Genomic DNA, 11,659 nt, shown 5'->3' with positions numbered 1-11,659 from the left:
CTGAGTGACTCTCCCCCTCCCCTCAGGCTTGCTCCTAAGGCAGTGTATGCACACACAGAGGAATGCCAGCCCCCAAGCCCAACCAGTAACCCCTCTCAGGACTGGCCAAGGTCTAGAGGTCACTGGGGACATCTGGACTCAGGTCTGAATAGGCAACTGTGACTCCCTTCCCTCCACCACCCTACAGTAATCCAGGTGGCACTGTGTGGCCCCTACCTATGGATAAACCCCTCAGCCAGGAGCTGCCTGGACTTAGGTCAGAGACAGCCTTTTGGCAAAAGAAGAAGGAAGGATGTTGCACCACTCAGCTTATGCCACCTCTCCCTAAGCAGACTAAGGCCAGATCCAGGAACAAACACTAGGGAGCAAATTGCAGGGCCTACGCCTACTCCCTAAGGCCCACCGGCTGGGCAGAAGTAAATAAGGCGAGAGAGACATTGCAGAGGTCTCAAAATAGCATCCATTGTATGGAACTCTCTAGAAAGAGATATGGCCATTCAAGACAAGGAGAAAGGGAGAGCCCGGATTGCCAAACTGGGGCACTGACCCCATCTCACCTGGGGCCCCATACCCTCATGACTGGCCTTTCTGCACAGACCTCCTCTCTTGCATGTACTCCATGAGTTCATGACCAGAAAAGCAGATGTTGGAAGTGGAGGGTGGGGGAGTAGCTCAGAAAAAGACATTCAGATTGTAACTCAGTAGGACTGTATGGTTCAGAGTTATGAACCATAAAATTTTTGTGGAAGGTTGGCAAATAATGAGGGTGGAGTGGGATGCTTTCCAGAGTTGGGCATAGAGTTTGGGAGAGGAGTGGTTAAGAAGCCATGTTGGTTACCAGATGACTTCACTCACTGGTGGAACTAAAGAAGGGGGAAGAACACAGAGTAAAACTCAGAGAAGCTGAGATTTTTAAATTTTATTTATTTATTTATGAGAAAGATAGGCAGAGAGAGAGAAAGAACCAGACATCACTCTGGTACATGTGCCTCTGGGGACTGAACTCGGGACCTCATGCTTGAGAGTCCAATGCTTTGTCCACTGTGCCACTTCCCAGACCACAGCACAACAGGTTTTCATGCTAGAGGAGTTGTAGTCCCAGGTTCAGTCCCCAGCATCATTACCAGCCATTGCTGAGCAGTGCTCAGGAGCTCTATTGGGAGTTCTGGAAAAGTCACAAGAGTGAAAAATAGGTCACAGAATAGAATGGTAGTGAGCTGATCACCTGCTAGACAAGAGGGAGAGGAAGCAGTGGCGATGAAGATGTGAGAGGAGCTGCTTGTCCTGCTGTGAGCAGACCAGAAACTAAGTCATTCATTCACTCCACGGCCTTGTAGGAGAAGGGAAGGCAGTGTGTGTGTGTTGGGGGGGGGGGGTTTACTACTAGGGGTGTCAAGTTTGGAGTCAGCCTTCCTGGCTCTCCAACTCTGTGACTCTAAAGAGATCACTCGAGGTCTCTGAACATGGTTTTTCTCCTCCGCTGAATGCAACTGCTCTTCCAAGACTGAGTGATTGTATGTTAAGCACCAAGAGTATGCGTCAGCCCAGAGGAAGAGCCATGTGCCTCTCAGCTGCTGGCTCTCCTGGCCAGGCCCCAGTGGACAGGGCCAATGGAAGGGTGATGCTGTCTAGGCTGGCGTCTATGCAGCAGGCAGCACCTCTGTTGACCTTTTTGGAGGCTGAGGCTCAGGACTAGCACAGCTGGCTGGGCTGAATGAGTGGTGATGCAGGACTGAGCCCTGCCCTTGGGGGCCCCCAGGCTGATGTGATCACCCCACTGGCCAGGATGCAGGATCTGGACACGCATGAGTCACAGGGAACCTCCAGGCAGAGACCAAAGGAGTGTGTAAGCGCAATGCCAGGGAACTGGCCGCCACTGTTCCTACAATGCCAAGGGGCAGTTGGAACCTCCTCTCAGTGACCAGCAACACTCCAACCTTGAAAGTTCAGTGCAGACGCAGTGTCCCACAGTGCTTCTCTTAACATCAGTGCCATCTGTCATCGTCATTTGGATTAATTGTTACTTTCTTTTATTTTTTTTAATTTATTTATTTCCCTTTGTTGCCCTTTTTTTGTTGTTGTTGTAGTTATTATTGTTGCTGTTGTTGTTGGATAGGACAGAGAGGAATGGAGACAGGAGGGGAAGACATAGAGGAGTAGAGAAAGATAGACACATGCAGACCTGCTTCACCGCCTGTGAAGCAACTCCCCTGCAGGTGGGGAACCAGGGACTCTAACCGGGATCCTTACACCAGTCATTGAGCTTTACACCACCTGTGCTTAACCCGCTGCACTACCGCTGACTCCCTAATTGTTACTTTCAAACATCTATTGGGTGCTTAGTATGTGCCAGGTACTACTCTAAGTTCTCATTCTGTCATTTACTTCTCCCATAAACTGCATGAAGAAGGAAGAAGGGGCTAGTACTCATTTATGTTTCTTTGGAAAGAGAGAGAGAGGACACACACACACACACACAGAGGAGACACACAGAGAGAGAGAGAGAGAGAGAGCACAGCATGAAAGTTTCCTTCAGTGTGGTGGGGACAGCTCAAACCTGGGTGGCACACATGACAAAGCAGCACACTATCAAAGTGAGCTATCTCAAGGCCCACACCAAAAGATTGTTTTGGGGTTGTGGGGATTTTGTTAAGTTTTTGTTTCTAAGAGGTACATCTAGGAATTAAATACTGGCTCCTTGACTCCAATATCTATACATTTCACCATTTTGCATTATGGCTGGGTTTTTTTTCCCTTCAGTTTTACATCTTTGTTGAAGTAACATTTATTGATAACATTTAATGAGTTTCATGTGTACAGTAAATTCCATATATTATATTATATTATATTATATTATATTATATTATATTATATTATATTATATTATATTATGATCACCCTATCTGATCACTGTTTTGATCACTATTGAATGTTTAGTTTCCTTTCACCATCTGTTCCCCACCTTTAATTGACAACTTTTACCTAGTTCACTTTTTTAAAAAAAATTTTTATTTATAAAAAGAGAACACTGACAAAAACCATAGGATAAGAGGGGTACAACTCCACACAATTCCCACCACAAGAACTCTATATCCCCTCCCGTCCCCTGATAGCTTTCCTATTCTTTATCCCTCTGGGAGCATGGACCCAGGGTCATTATGGGGTGCAGAAGGTGGAATGTCTGACTTCTGTAATTGCCTCCCCACTGAACATGAGCATTGACAGGTTGATCCATACTCCCAGCCTGTCTGTCTCTTTCCCTAGTGGGGCAGGGCTCTGGGGAAGAGGGGCTCCCGGACATATTGGTAGGGTCGTCTGCCCAGAGAAGTCCGATTGACATCATGGTGGCATCTGGAACCTGATGGCTGGAAAAACGAGTTAACATATAAAGCCAAACAAATCATTGACTGGTTTACCTTCTAGCCTCTTCTCACCCACCTTTTCCTGCTGGTGCTTCAATGTTCTTGAGATTGTCATTGAATAAGAAGACCAAAAGTCTTCAGAGACCAGTCTCTGTCCCCATGGGTAATCACAAGTGTTTTGACCTGCCACTGGCAGGCAGACAAGTCCCTGACCTGGGGACCAAGGATATACTTCCTTTGAGTACTGTGCCATCATATATATATATATATATATATATATATATATATATATATATATATATATATATATATATATATTACTTCTACAAGAAGAGAAAGCACCACAGAATCACTCTGGTACATATGAAGCTGGGAATCAAACTTGAAACCTCATAAATGCAGGTTTGGCTCTCTGCCCATTTTGGGGCCACTGTGTCATCATTTTGTTTTTATCATTTTTAATCTTCTTTGTTGAACTGAGACATCACACACTTGTAATTTCTCTGCTCCCAAGCCACTTCTATTGTTTTTTTTTTTAATTATTCAGATAAAGAAACATACAGACAGAGGAAAAGACACCATAGCACCAGAGCTGCCTCAGTGCCATAGCATTCATTTCCCTTGTGGGGCTCAAACCTGTGCCAAACCCATAGCAAGGCATGCACTCCACCTGGTAAGCCCTGTCTCTTCCCCCTCTCTGTTGCCTTGATCAATCGCTCTTTTTTTAAAAAGATTTTATTTATTTGTTTATTAATGAGAAAAATAGGAGGAGAGAGAAAGAGCCAGACATCACTCTGGCACATGTGCTGCCGGGGATCAAATTCAAGACCTCATGCTTGAGAGTCCAAAGCTTTATCACTGCGCCACTTCTTGGACTGCAATCACTCTTTCCCCCTCCCGCCTCAGTTTTCTCACTGGTGAAACAGAAGACTGATTTCATACAATCCTAATCATGTTACTTCTACTGTCTCAGCTTTTTTTTTTTAACAGACCACTGGCAGTTCTGGGACCCACCCATCTCCTGAGCCATCTTATTGGGATCCAAAGAGCTCTCTCTCTCTCTCTCTCTCTCTCTCTCTCTCTCTCTCTCCTCCCTCAACCCCCCTCCCCCCACACACACACCTCCTTCCCTCCTTCAGATCCCTTCAGTGCTGAAGACCTGTCCAGAGGAGAGGAAAGATGTTCATTCAGTCAGCAGACAGGTCACAGAAGGACCCATCACTGACAGCCAGAGGGTTCATCAGTCTGACACAATAGCTATGCTGAGACTCCCCCTTCCCCAGTCCTGACCTCACCACATCTCCACCCCTGGGCTCCAAGCCCAAAGAGCACTGTCCTGAGCCCAGCCTCACTGACCTCCCGCCTCCACCCACCCCACACCACATACATGCTGACCTGGGAACTTCCACCCCACTGAGCTCTCCCTATCCTCCCCTCCAGGGCACTAGCTCCTGTGTCTCCTGCCTCACCATTGTCTTTTGTAGGCAAACATTTCCAATTAAAATTCTTAGTGGTAAGTAGGTGTCTCAGTGGTAGAGCTCCTACTTTGCAAGTGTGAGGATTCAGGTGGAGTCTCTACCACCTCAATCCTGTCTCCTTTGCTCATCAATAGATCTTTTTAAAACATTTATTTATTAATGAGAGAGAGAAGCAGAGCATTACTCTGGCACAAAGTATTCCAGGAATTAAATTTGGGATCTCAAGCTTTCAAGTCCAGCACTTTAACCACTGCACCAATGCCCAGGCCACCTGATAAATAGACCCTTCCCCCCCCCAATAACACTTGGGACAGGTGAAATAACTCACTCGGTGGATGTGCTAATGCAGGTATCTGTCTTCTCTTCCCCTCTCTGTCTTCCCTCCTCTCTCTATTTTTCTTTGTCTTATCCAACAACGATGACATCAGTAACAACAACAATAATAACTAAAACAACAATTTAAAAAAACAAGGGCAACAAAAGAAAAAAAAATATATATATATATTTAAAAAAAAGAAAAGAAAAGAAAAGAAAACAAAAGAAAAGAAAGGAGGGCTGCAAGGGCCTTGACAATGAGCAACCCCATCCAAGGCTGCCAGCCTGCCAGAAGGGAGGGAAGCTTCCAGCACTTGCTAGTGGAGCTGCATAAATATTGTTGTTTTGACTGGTGGTGGGGATTGGTTTCTTTTCCTTAGGAACCACAAGTGTGAGTAACAGGTTCATTTTAGAACATGATACTATGAAAAGAGCAGCAACCTTTGGGCTTTCTTTCCCCACTTCTTCTGAATGGATACAAACACACACAGAACTCCCATATATCAGATGTTCAAACTGTCAAATGCCAAAGGTCACCTGAAAATATCTAACATCTCACAATGGTGAAAATGTCCCATTCCTTATATAGAAAGCCCTTAAAATAGTGCCTGGATTATAAAAGGTCCCATAAACAGTTTTACTATTATTTGGAAACTAAATAAATCAACAACTAAGAACCTGGTCACTGTGGCCACAGTGTTGGGGTTAAGAACTCAACTCCACCATTCGTTCACTGTGAGACAGTGGAAAAAATGCTTCACCTCTCTGTACCTCTGTTTCTCTACCTAATACAGTGGTAAGAATACCTTCCTCCCAGGACTGGAAAAATTAAGAGTTAATGCATCTAAAAAGCTCAGAAGACAGTCTGACTCAGAGTAAATGCTAGGCATATTGCTACTATCATCATTTCTTGCCCACGGAGAAAGCCAGAAATAGCCAAACTCCCCCCCTCCCCACACACAGCCCATGCCATATACTCCACCTCTCCCCACCCCCAACATTGCCCTCCCCCTAAAAAATGCATACCATGGGTATGTACTAGAATTATGGAGGAAACAGTGGTGCGTGGTTTCATGCATTAGCTAGGAAATGTCAGCTGCCTTGAAGACTTGATTCCAAGATAGTGTGATCATGCCCTTTTCACCCCAAAACTAAAACTAAGGACTGAGACCACAGCTACAACCCCTTCTCTGCTCCCGTCCTTTAACAGTCTCTTATGGAGAAGACAGTTGTCTCCCCACTGTGAGGAGACTCAACCTGCATCACTTAAGCTGGCATGTGAGCTATAGCTTGGGAGAGGTCAACAAGGTTCCATGTCAGGTTTTGTTGTTGTTATTGTTTGTTTGTTTGTTTGCTTGCTTGCTTTTTAAATCCACACCAGAGAATTTGAGTGTGGCATAATTTAAAATAGAGGTCAGCAGGCTTTACTACTACTACTGCTGCTGCTGCAGCTGCTGCTGCTGCTGCTCTTTCTCCTCCTCCTCCTTTTTCTTCTTTTCTTTCTTTTTAACAAAGCACTGTTCAGCTCTGGTTTATAGTGGTCCTAGGGATTGAGTTTGGGATCTTTGCAGCCTCGGGCATAGAAGCTTCCTTTTTTTTTTCTCTCTGATTTGTTTTTTTATTAGGGAATTAACGTTTTACATTCAACAGTAAGTACAATAGTTTGTACATGCATAACATTCCCCAGTTTTCCTTATAACAATACAACCCCCACTAGGTCCTCTGAATCCTTCTTGGACCTGTATTCTCCCCACCCACCCACCCCAGAGTCTTTTACTTTGGTGCAATACGCCAATTCCATTTCAGGTTCTACTTGTGTTTTCTTTTCTGATCTTGTTTTTCAACTTCGGCCTGAGAGTGAGGTCATCCCATATTCATTCTTCTGTTTCTGACTTATTTCACTTAACATGAATTTTTCAAGGTCCATCCAAGATCGGCTGAAAACGGTGAAGTCACCATCTTTTACAGCTGAGTAGTATTCCGTTGTGTATATAGACCACAACTTGCTCAGCCACTCATCTGTTGTTGGACACCTGGGTTGCTTCCAGGTTTTGGCTATTACAAATTGTGCTGCCAAGAACATATGTGTACACAGATCTTTTTGGATGGATGTGTTGGGTTCCTTAGGCTATATCCCCAGGAGAGGAATTACAGGATCATAGGGTAGGTCCATGTCTAGCCTTCTGAGAGTTCTCCAGACTGTTCTCCACAGAGGTTGGACCAATTGACATTCTCACCAGCAGTGCAGGAGGGTTCCTTTGACCCCACACCCTCTCCAGCATTTGCTGCTGTTACCTTTTCTGATGTATGACATTCTCACAGGAGTGAAGTGGTATCTCATTGTTGTCTTGATTTGCATTTCTCTGACAATCAGAGACTTGGAGCATTTTTTCATGTGTTTCTCGGCCTTTTGGATCTCTTCTGTGGTGAATATTCTGTCCATGTTCTCCCCCCATTTTTGGATGGGGTTATTTGTTGTCTTGTTGTTGAGTTTGGCAAGCTCTTTATATATGTTGGTTATTAAACTCCTGTCTGATGTATGGCATGTAAAGATCTTCTCCCATTCTGTGAGGGGTCTCTTGGTTTGGATAGTGGTTTCTTTTGCTGTGAAGAAGTTTTTTTAATTTGATGTAGTCCCATAGGTTTATACTTGCCTTAGTCTTCTTTGTAATTGGATTCGTTAAATTGAAAATGTCTTTAAAATTTATGCGGAAAAGAGTTCTGCCAATAGTTTCTTCTAAGTATCTGATAGTTTGTGGTCTAACATCCAAGTCCTTGATCCACTTGGAATTTACTTTTGTATTTGGTGAAATACAGTGATTCAGTTTCATTCTTCTGCATGTTTCAACCCATTGTTTCCAACACCATTTGTTGAAGAGACTCTGGTTTCCCCATTTAATAGTCTGAGCCCCTTTGTCAAAGATTAGATATCCGTAGGTATGGGGAGAAGCTTCTTTGTATAACTATTATACTATCTCCCCAGCCTGGTTCAATGTCTCTTAATTTATTTTCTTTTTTATTAGTGATTTAATATTGATTTACAAAATTGTAAGATAATAGGGGTGTAATTTCATACAGTTCCCACCACCAGAATTCTATGTCACATCCCCTTCACTAGAAACTGTAGTTGTTCTCCCAAGGTCACTGATACGGGCTGATTCTATAACTATAAATATATATTTCCCCCATTTTTTTTTCTGTGGTCCTGCCTTCACTTCCTTTCTGGCTCCCTCCTACACATTAAATGAAACCATGCTGGATTTCCTCTGGTGTTTTCCAGATCACTTCCCTTTCACTGATGGAATAAAAACAATGTTCCTAACTGACAAACACTTTGGGTCCTGGTGGAATGGGTATACAGAGCCTTCTGATCATCTTCCCCTGTAATTTACCCTTCTAGGAATATGGACCAAAATTCTGTTGGGGTTATAGAAGGTGGAAGTTCTGGCTTCTAATTGCATTTTTTCTGGACATGGATGTTGACAAGTTAATCCATACCCCCAGCCTCTTTCTATCTTTTCTAGTGGGGTTAGGTTCTGAAAAGGTGAGATTCCAGGAAACATTGGTGAGATCATCAGGATTATTACCACTGGGACTCTGGTGACTGCATAATGAATCCACTGTATCTAGTAGCTATTCCTCCCCTTCCCTCCCTTTTTTTTTTTTTAGGGATCTAATAATGATTAAGAAGATTGTCAAATAAGAGGGGTACAATTCCATGTACTCTCACCACCAGAGTTCTATATCCAATCCCCTCCATTGGAAGGTTCCCTATTCTTTGTCCCTCAGGAAATATGGACCAAAGTTCTTTATAGGGTGCAGAAGTGAGAGGTCTGGCTTCTATAATTATTTCTCTGTAGGACATCGACATTGACAGGTCAATCCATACCGCCCCCCAGCGGGTTTCTATTTTTGTTGATAGAATGATTTAGAGAGTAGGGGGAAGCAGAGCAGGAGAGAAAAACGGAGACACCTGGAGCACTGTTTCACCACTAGTGAAGCTTCCTCCCTCCTCTCACCCACTCACCTCCCCACCTTCCCCCACCCCCCCCCCACAGGTGTGAACCAGAAATTTGAACCAGGACCTTACACATGGTAGCATGTGCACTTTACCAGATGTGCCACCTCCTGGTCCCCAGTTCAATGTCTCTACATGGTTCAGCTGGGGTGGGGTGGGGAGGGGTGGGGGGAGATGTAAGGGCCAGTGGGCACCATGTTCAGATCTGGCTTAGAGCAATGACTCTCAAACTTGAGTGTACTCCCTAAAGGGCTTGTTCAAACAGATTTCTGGCACCATCCCCCAGAAGATCTGATTTTGAGGCTAACATGCTTTTCTAGCAGGTTCTTATGCTGCAACTGCTCATCTAAGAAGCACACTTCAGAAATCACTGTTTCAGGAAATGGAACATTAATGACTTTTTTTTTCTGAGTGCCAAGGCTTCTCTGAAGGGCTATGTGACCTTGGTCAGGTCATTCAACTTCTTGTGGGCCTCTTCCCACTTCTAAGACTGGGACTGTAGTTCTTGTCCTGAAGGTGAAGGTGTGGAGTCCATGAGGTCTGTGGTTATGTGTGGTGCTGCTTGCATGCGAGTCCTGTGTGCTACTGCTATGCTATCTCCCAACCCCCAAACAATTCCATGCTTGAAGCTTTAACTCTCATGATCGAAGTGCTTCTCAAAATCCCTTTCTCCAAACACCATCACCATAGGGGTAGGATTCCAACAGATGGATCTGAAGAGGACAGAGTTTCAGACCACAGTACCAGGGGTGTACTTTCTAGCCCTGCCCCCTTACTTGTCCCTCGCTCAGCAGCCATCTAACAGTGTGTGTGGCTACACATTCTTGAAAGTCCTCTTGCCCACCCGGCCACACCTGCCAGACATACCAGAGGAACCTGTCTTTCCTCCCTTTTTTTCCCCTTCGCTTTCATCCTTTCATCCTTCTTCTTTTCTATCTTCCCTCCCTTCATCCCTTCCTTCCTTCCTTCCTTCCTTCCTTCCTCCTACCTTCATTCACTTTTTTAATGCCATGCTGGAACTCAAATCTATATCTCATGCATGTGCTCTACCATTGAATTGGTTCCCTGGCCCAATTTTGTAAAATTTTTTCCCACCAGGGTTATTGCTGGGGCTTGGTGCCTACACTACAAATCCACTGCTTGTGTGGCCATTTTTTGTTTATATATATATCAGAGAGAAATTGAGAGGGAGGAGGAGTTAGAGATGGGGAGAGAAAGATCAACACCTGCAGACCTGCTTTACCACTTGTGAAGCCATCCCCTGCAAGTAGGGAGCCGGGGACTCGAACCTGTATTCTTGCACGGGTTCTTGTGCTTCATACTATGTGCGCTTAACCCAGTGCTCCACCAGCCCCCATTCTGTAATATTTTGTAGCAAAGAGAGGCAAAAACATTTATAACCGCCCATGACGTTTTACTTCTTTTGTCTTTGTTGATCCAATAAGGTGCTGGGGATAGAACCTAGAATTTCACATATGGGTGCTGGGAGCTCTACTGCTGAATCATATCCAGCCTCCTTCCTTCATTCTTTACTCTTTCTCTCCTTTCTGTTCTTTCTGAAATAGCGAATAACTTATTTTTAAGAATAATTTACCCAGGGGCCAGGTGGTGGCATACCTGGTTGAGTTCACATGTTACAATGCACAAGGACCTGGGTTTGAGCACCCAGCCCCCACCTGCAGAGGGAAAGCTTGGCGAGTGGTGAAGCAGGGCTGCAGGTGTCTCTCTGTCTCTCTCCCTCTCTACAATTCCCTTCCCTCTCGATATCTGGCTGTTTCTACCCAATAAATAAAGATAATAAATAAATGTTAAAAAATCATTTGTCCATTTATTTATGAGTGAGAGAGTGGAGGAGAGACAACCAGAGCACCACTCTGGAGCATACAGTGCCACAAGTCACACTTTGTACATCATGCTTGAGAATCCAACACTTGACCCATCTCTCAGGCAATGAACAGTTGATCTTTGTCAGGCAAAAACTCACATGTGGAGAACATTTAGTTACTCAAACACAGGGCATCCTCTGTTCTGAGTCCATGGTAGGACAGGGGTGGATCTGTTTGCTTAAACCCTTTGAGATATTCAGGGAGAGGGGCATGCTGCACTGTTTATAATAGTGACCTGTGACTATGAGACCTCTGTGTGAGGGGGGGTAGATTCTTTTCGTACCTGACCACGGGACTTGACCTCCCCCTCTCCCTCATCCACCACAGCCTATTCATCCCCAAATCCTCTCATGTGATCTCCAACTGGGCCAATTCTCTCCAGTCCCACTACCACTAAAATTTTCATTCTTTATCTGAAAGACAGAGACCACAGCACAGCTCTACCATCCATAGAGGTCTAGTGACATGCACGGTCTTCCAATGTAGTGCCAGGGCTTGAACCCAAGACCTCTAGGGCATGTGCTTTACTAGATAAACTATCCCCTGGTCATTCACTGTCCTCATTTATAGAGATTATGTCTGGGGGCCAGGCGGTGGTGC

The 11,659-nt window shown here is 44.7% G+C and overlaps 1 long non-coding RNA gene across 1 annotated transcript; it reads right to left on the bottom strand.

Annotated features, from left to right (window-relative positions):
- Positions 1-3,158: 3,158 nt before the first annotated feature.
- On the bottom strand, positions 3,159-4,602 carry LOC132538289 (uncharacterized). The gene is made up of 3 exons (XR_009549689.1): positions 4,522-4,602; positions 3,439-3,575; positions 3,159-3,365 (listed from the first exon to the last, which is right to left on the bottom strand). It is a non-coding gene; the product is annotated as an uncharacterized LOC132538289 (long non-coding RNA).
- Between the last annotated feature and the right edge of the window lie 7,057 nt (positions 4,603-11,659).

This window comes from Erinaceus europaeus, chromosome 4 (assembly GCF_950295315.1).
Source record: "Erinaceus europaeus chromosome 4, mEriEur2.1, whole genome shotgun sequence".
In the NCBI taxonomy this organism is placed as follows: Eukaryota; Metazoa; Chordata; class Mammalia; order Eulipotyphla; family Erinaceidae; genus Erinaceus; species Erinaceus europaeus.
Note: the sequence above shows the minus strand (reverse complement) of the source record. Positions and strands in the feature narration are given on the sequence as shown.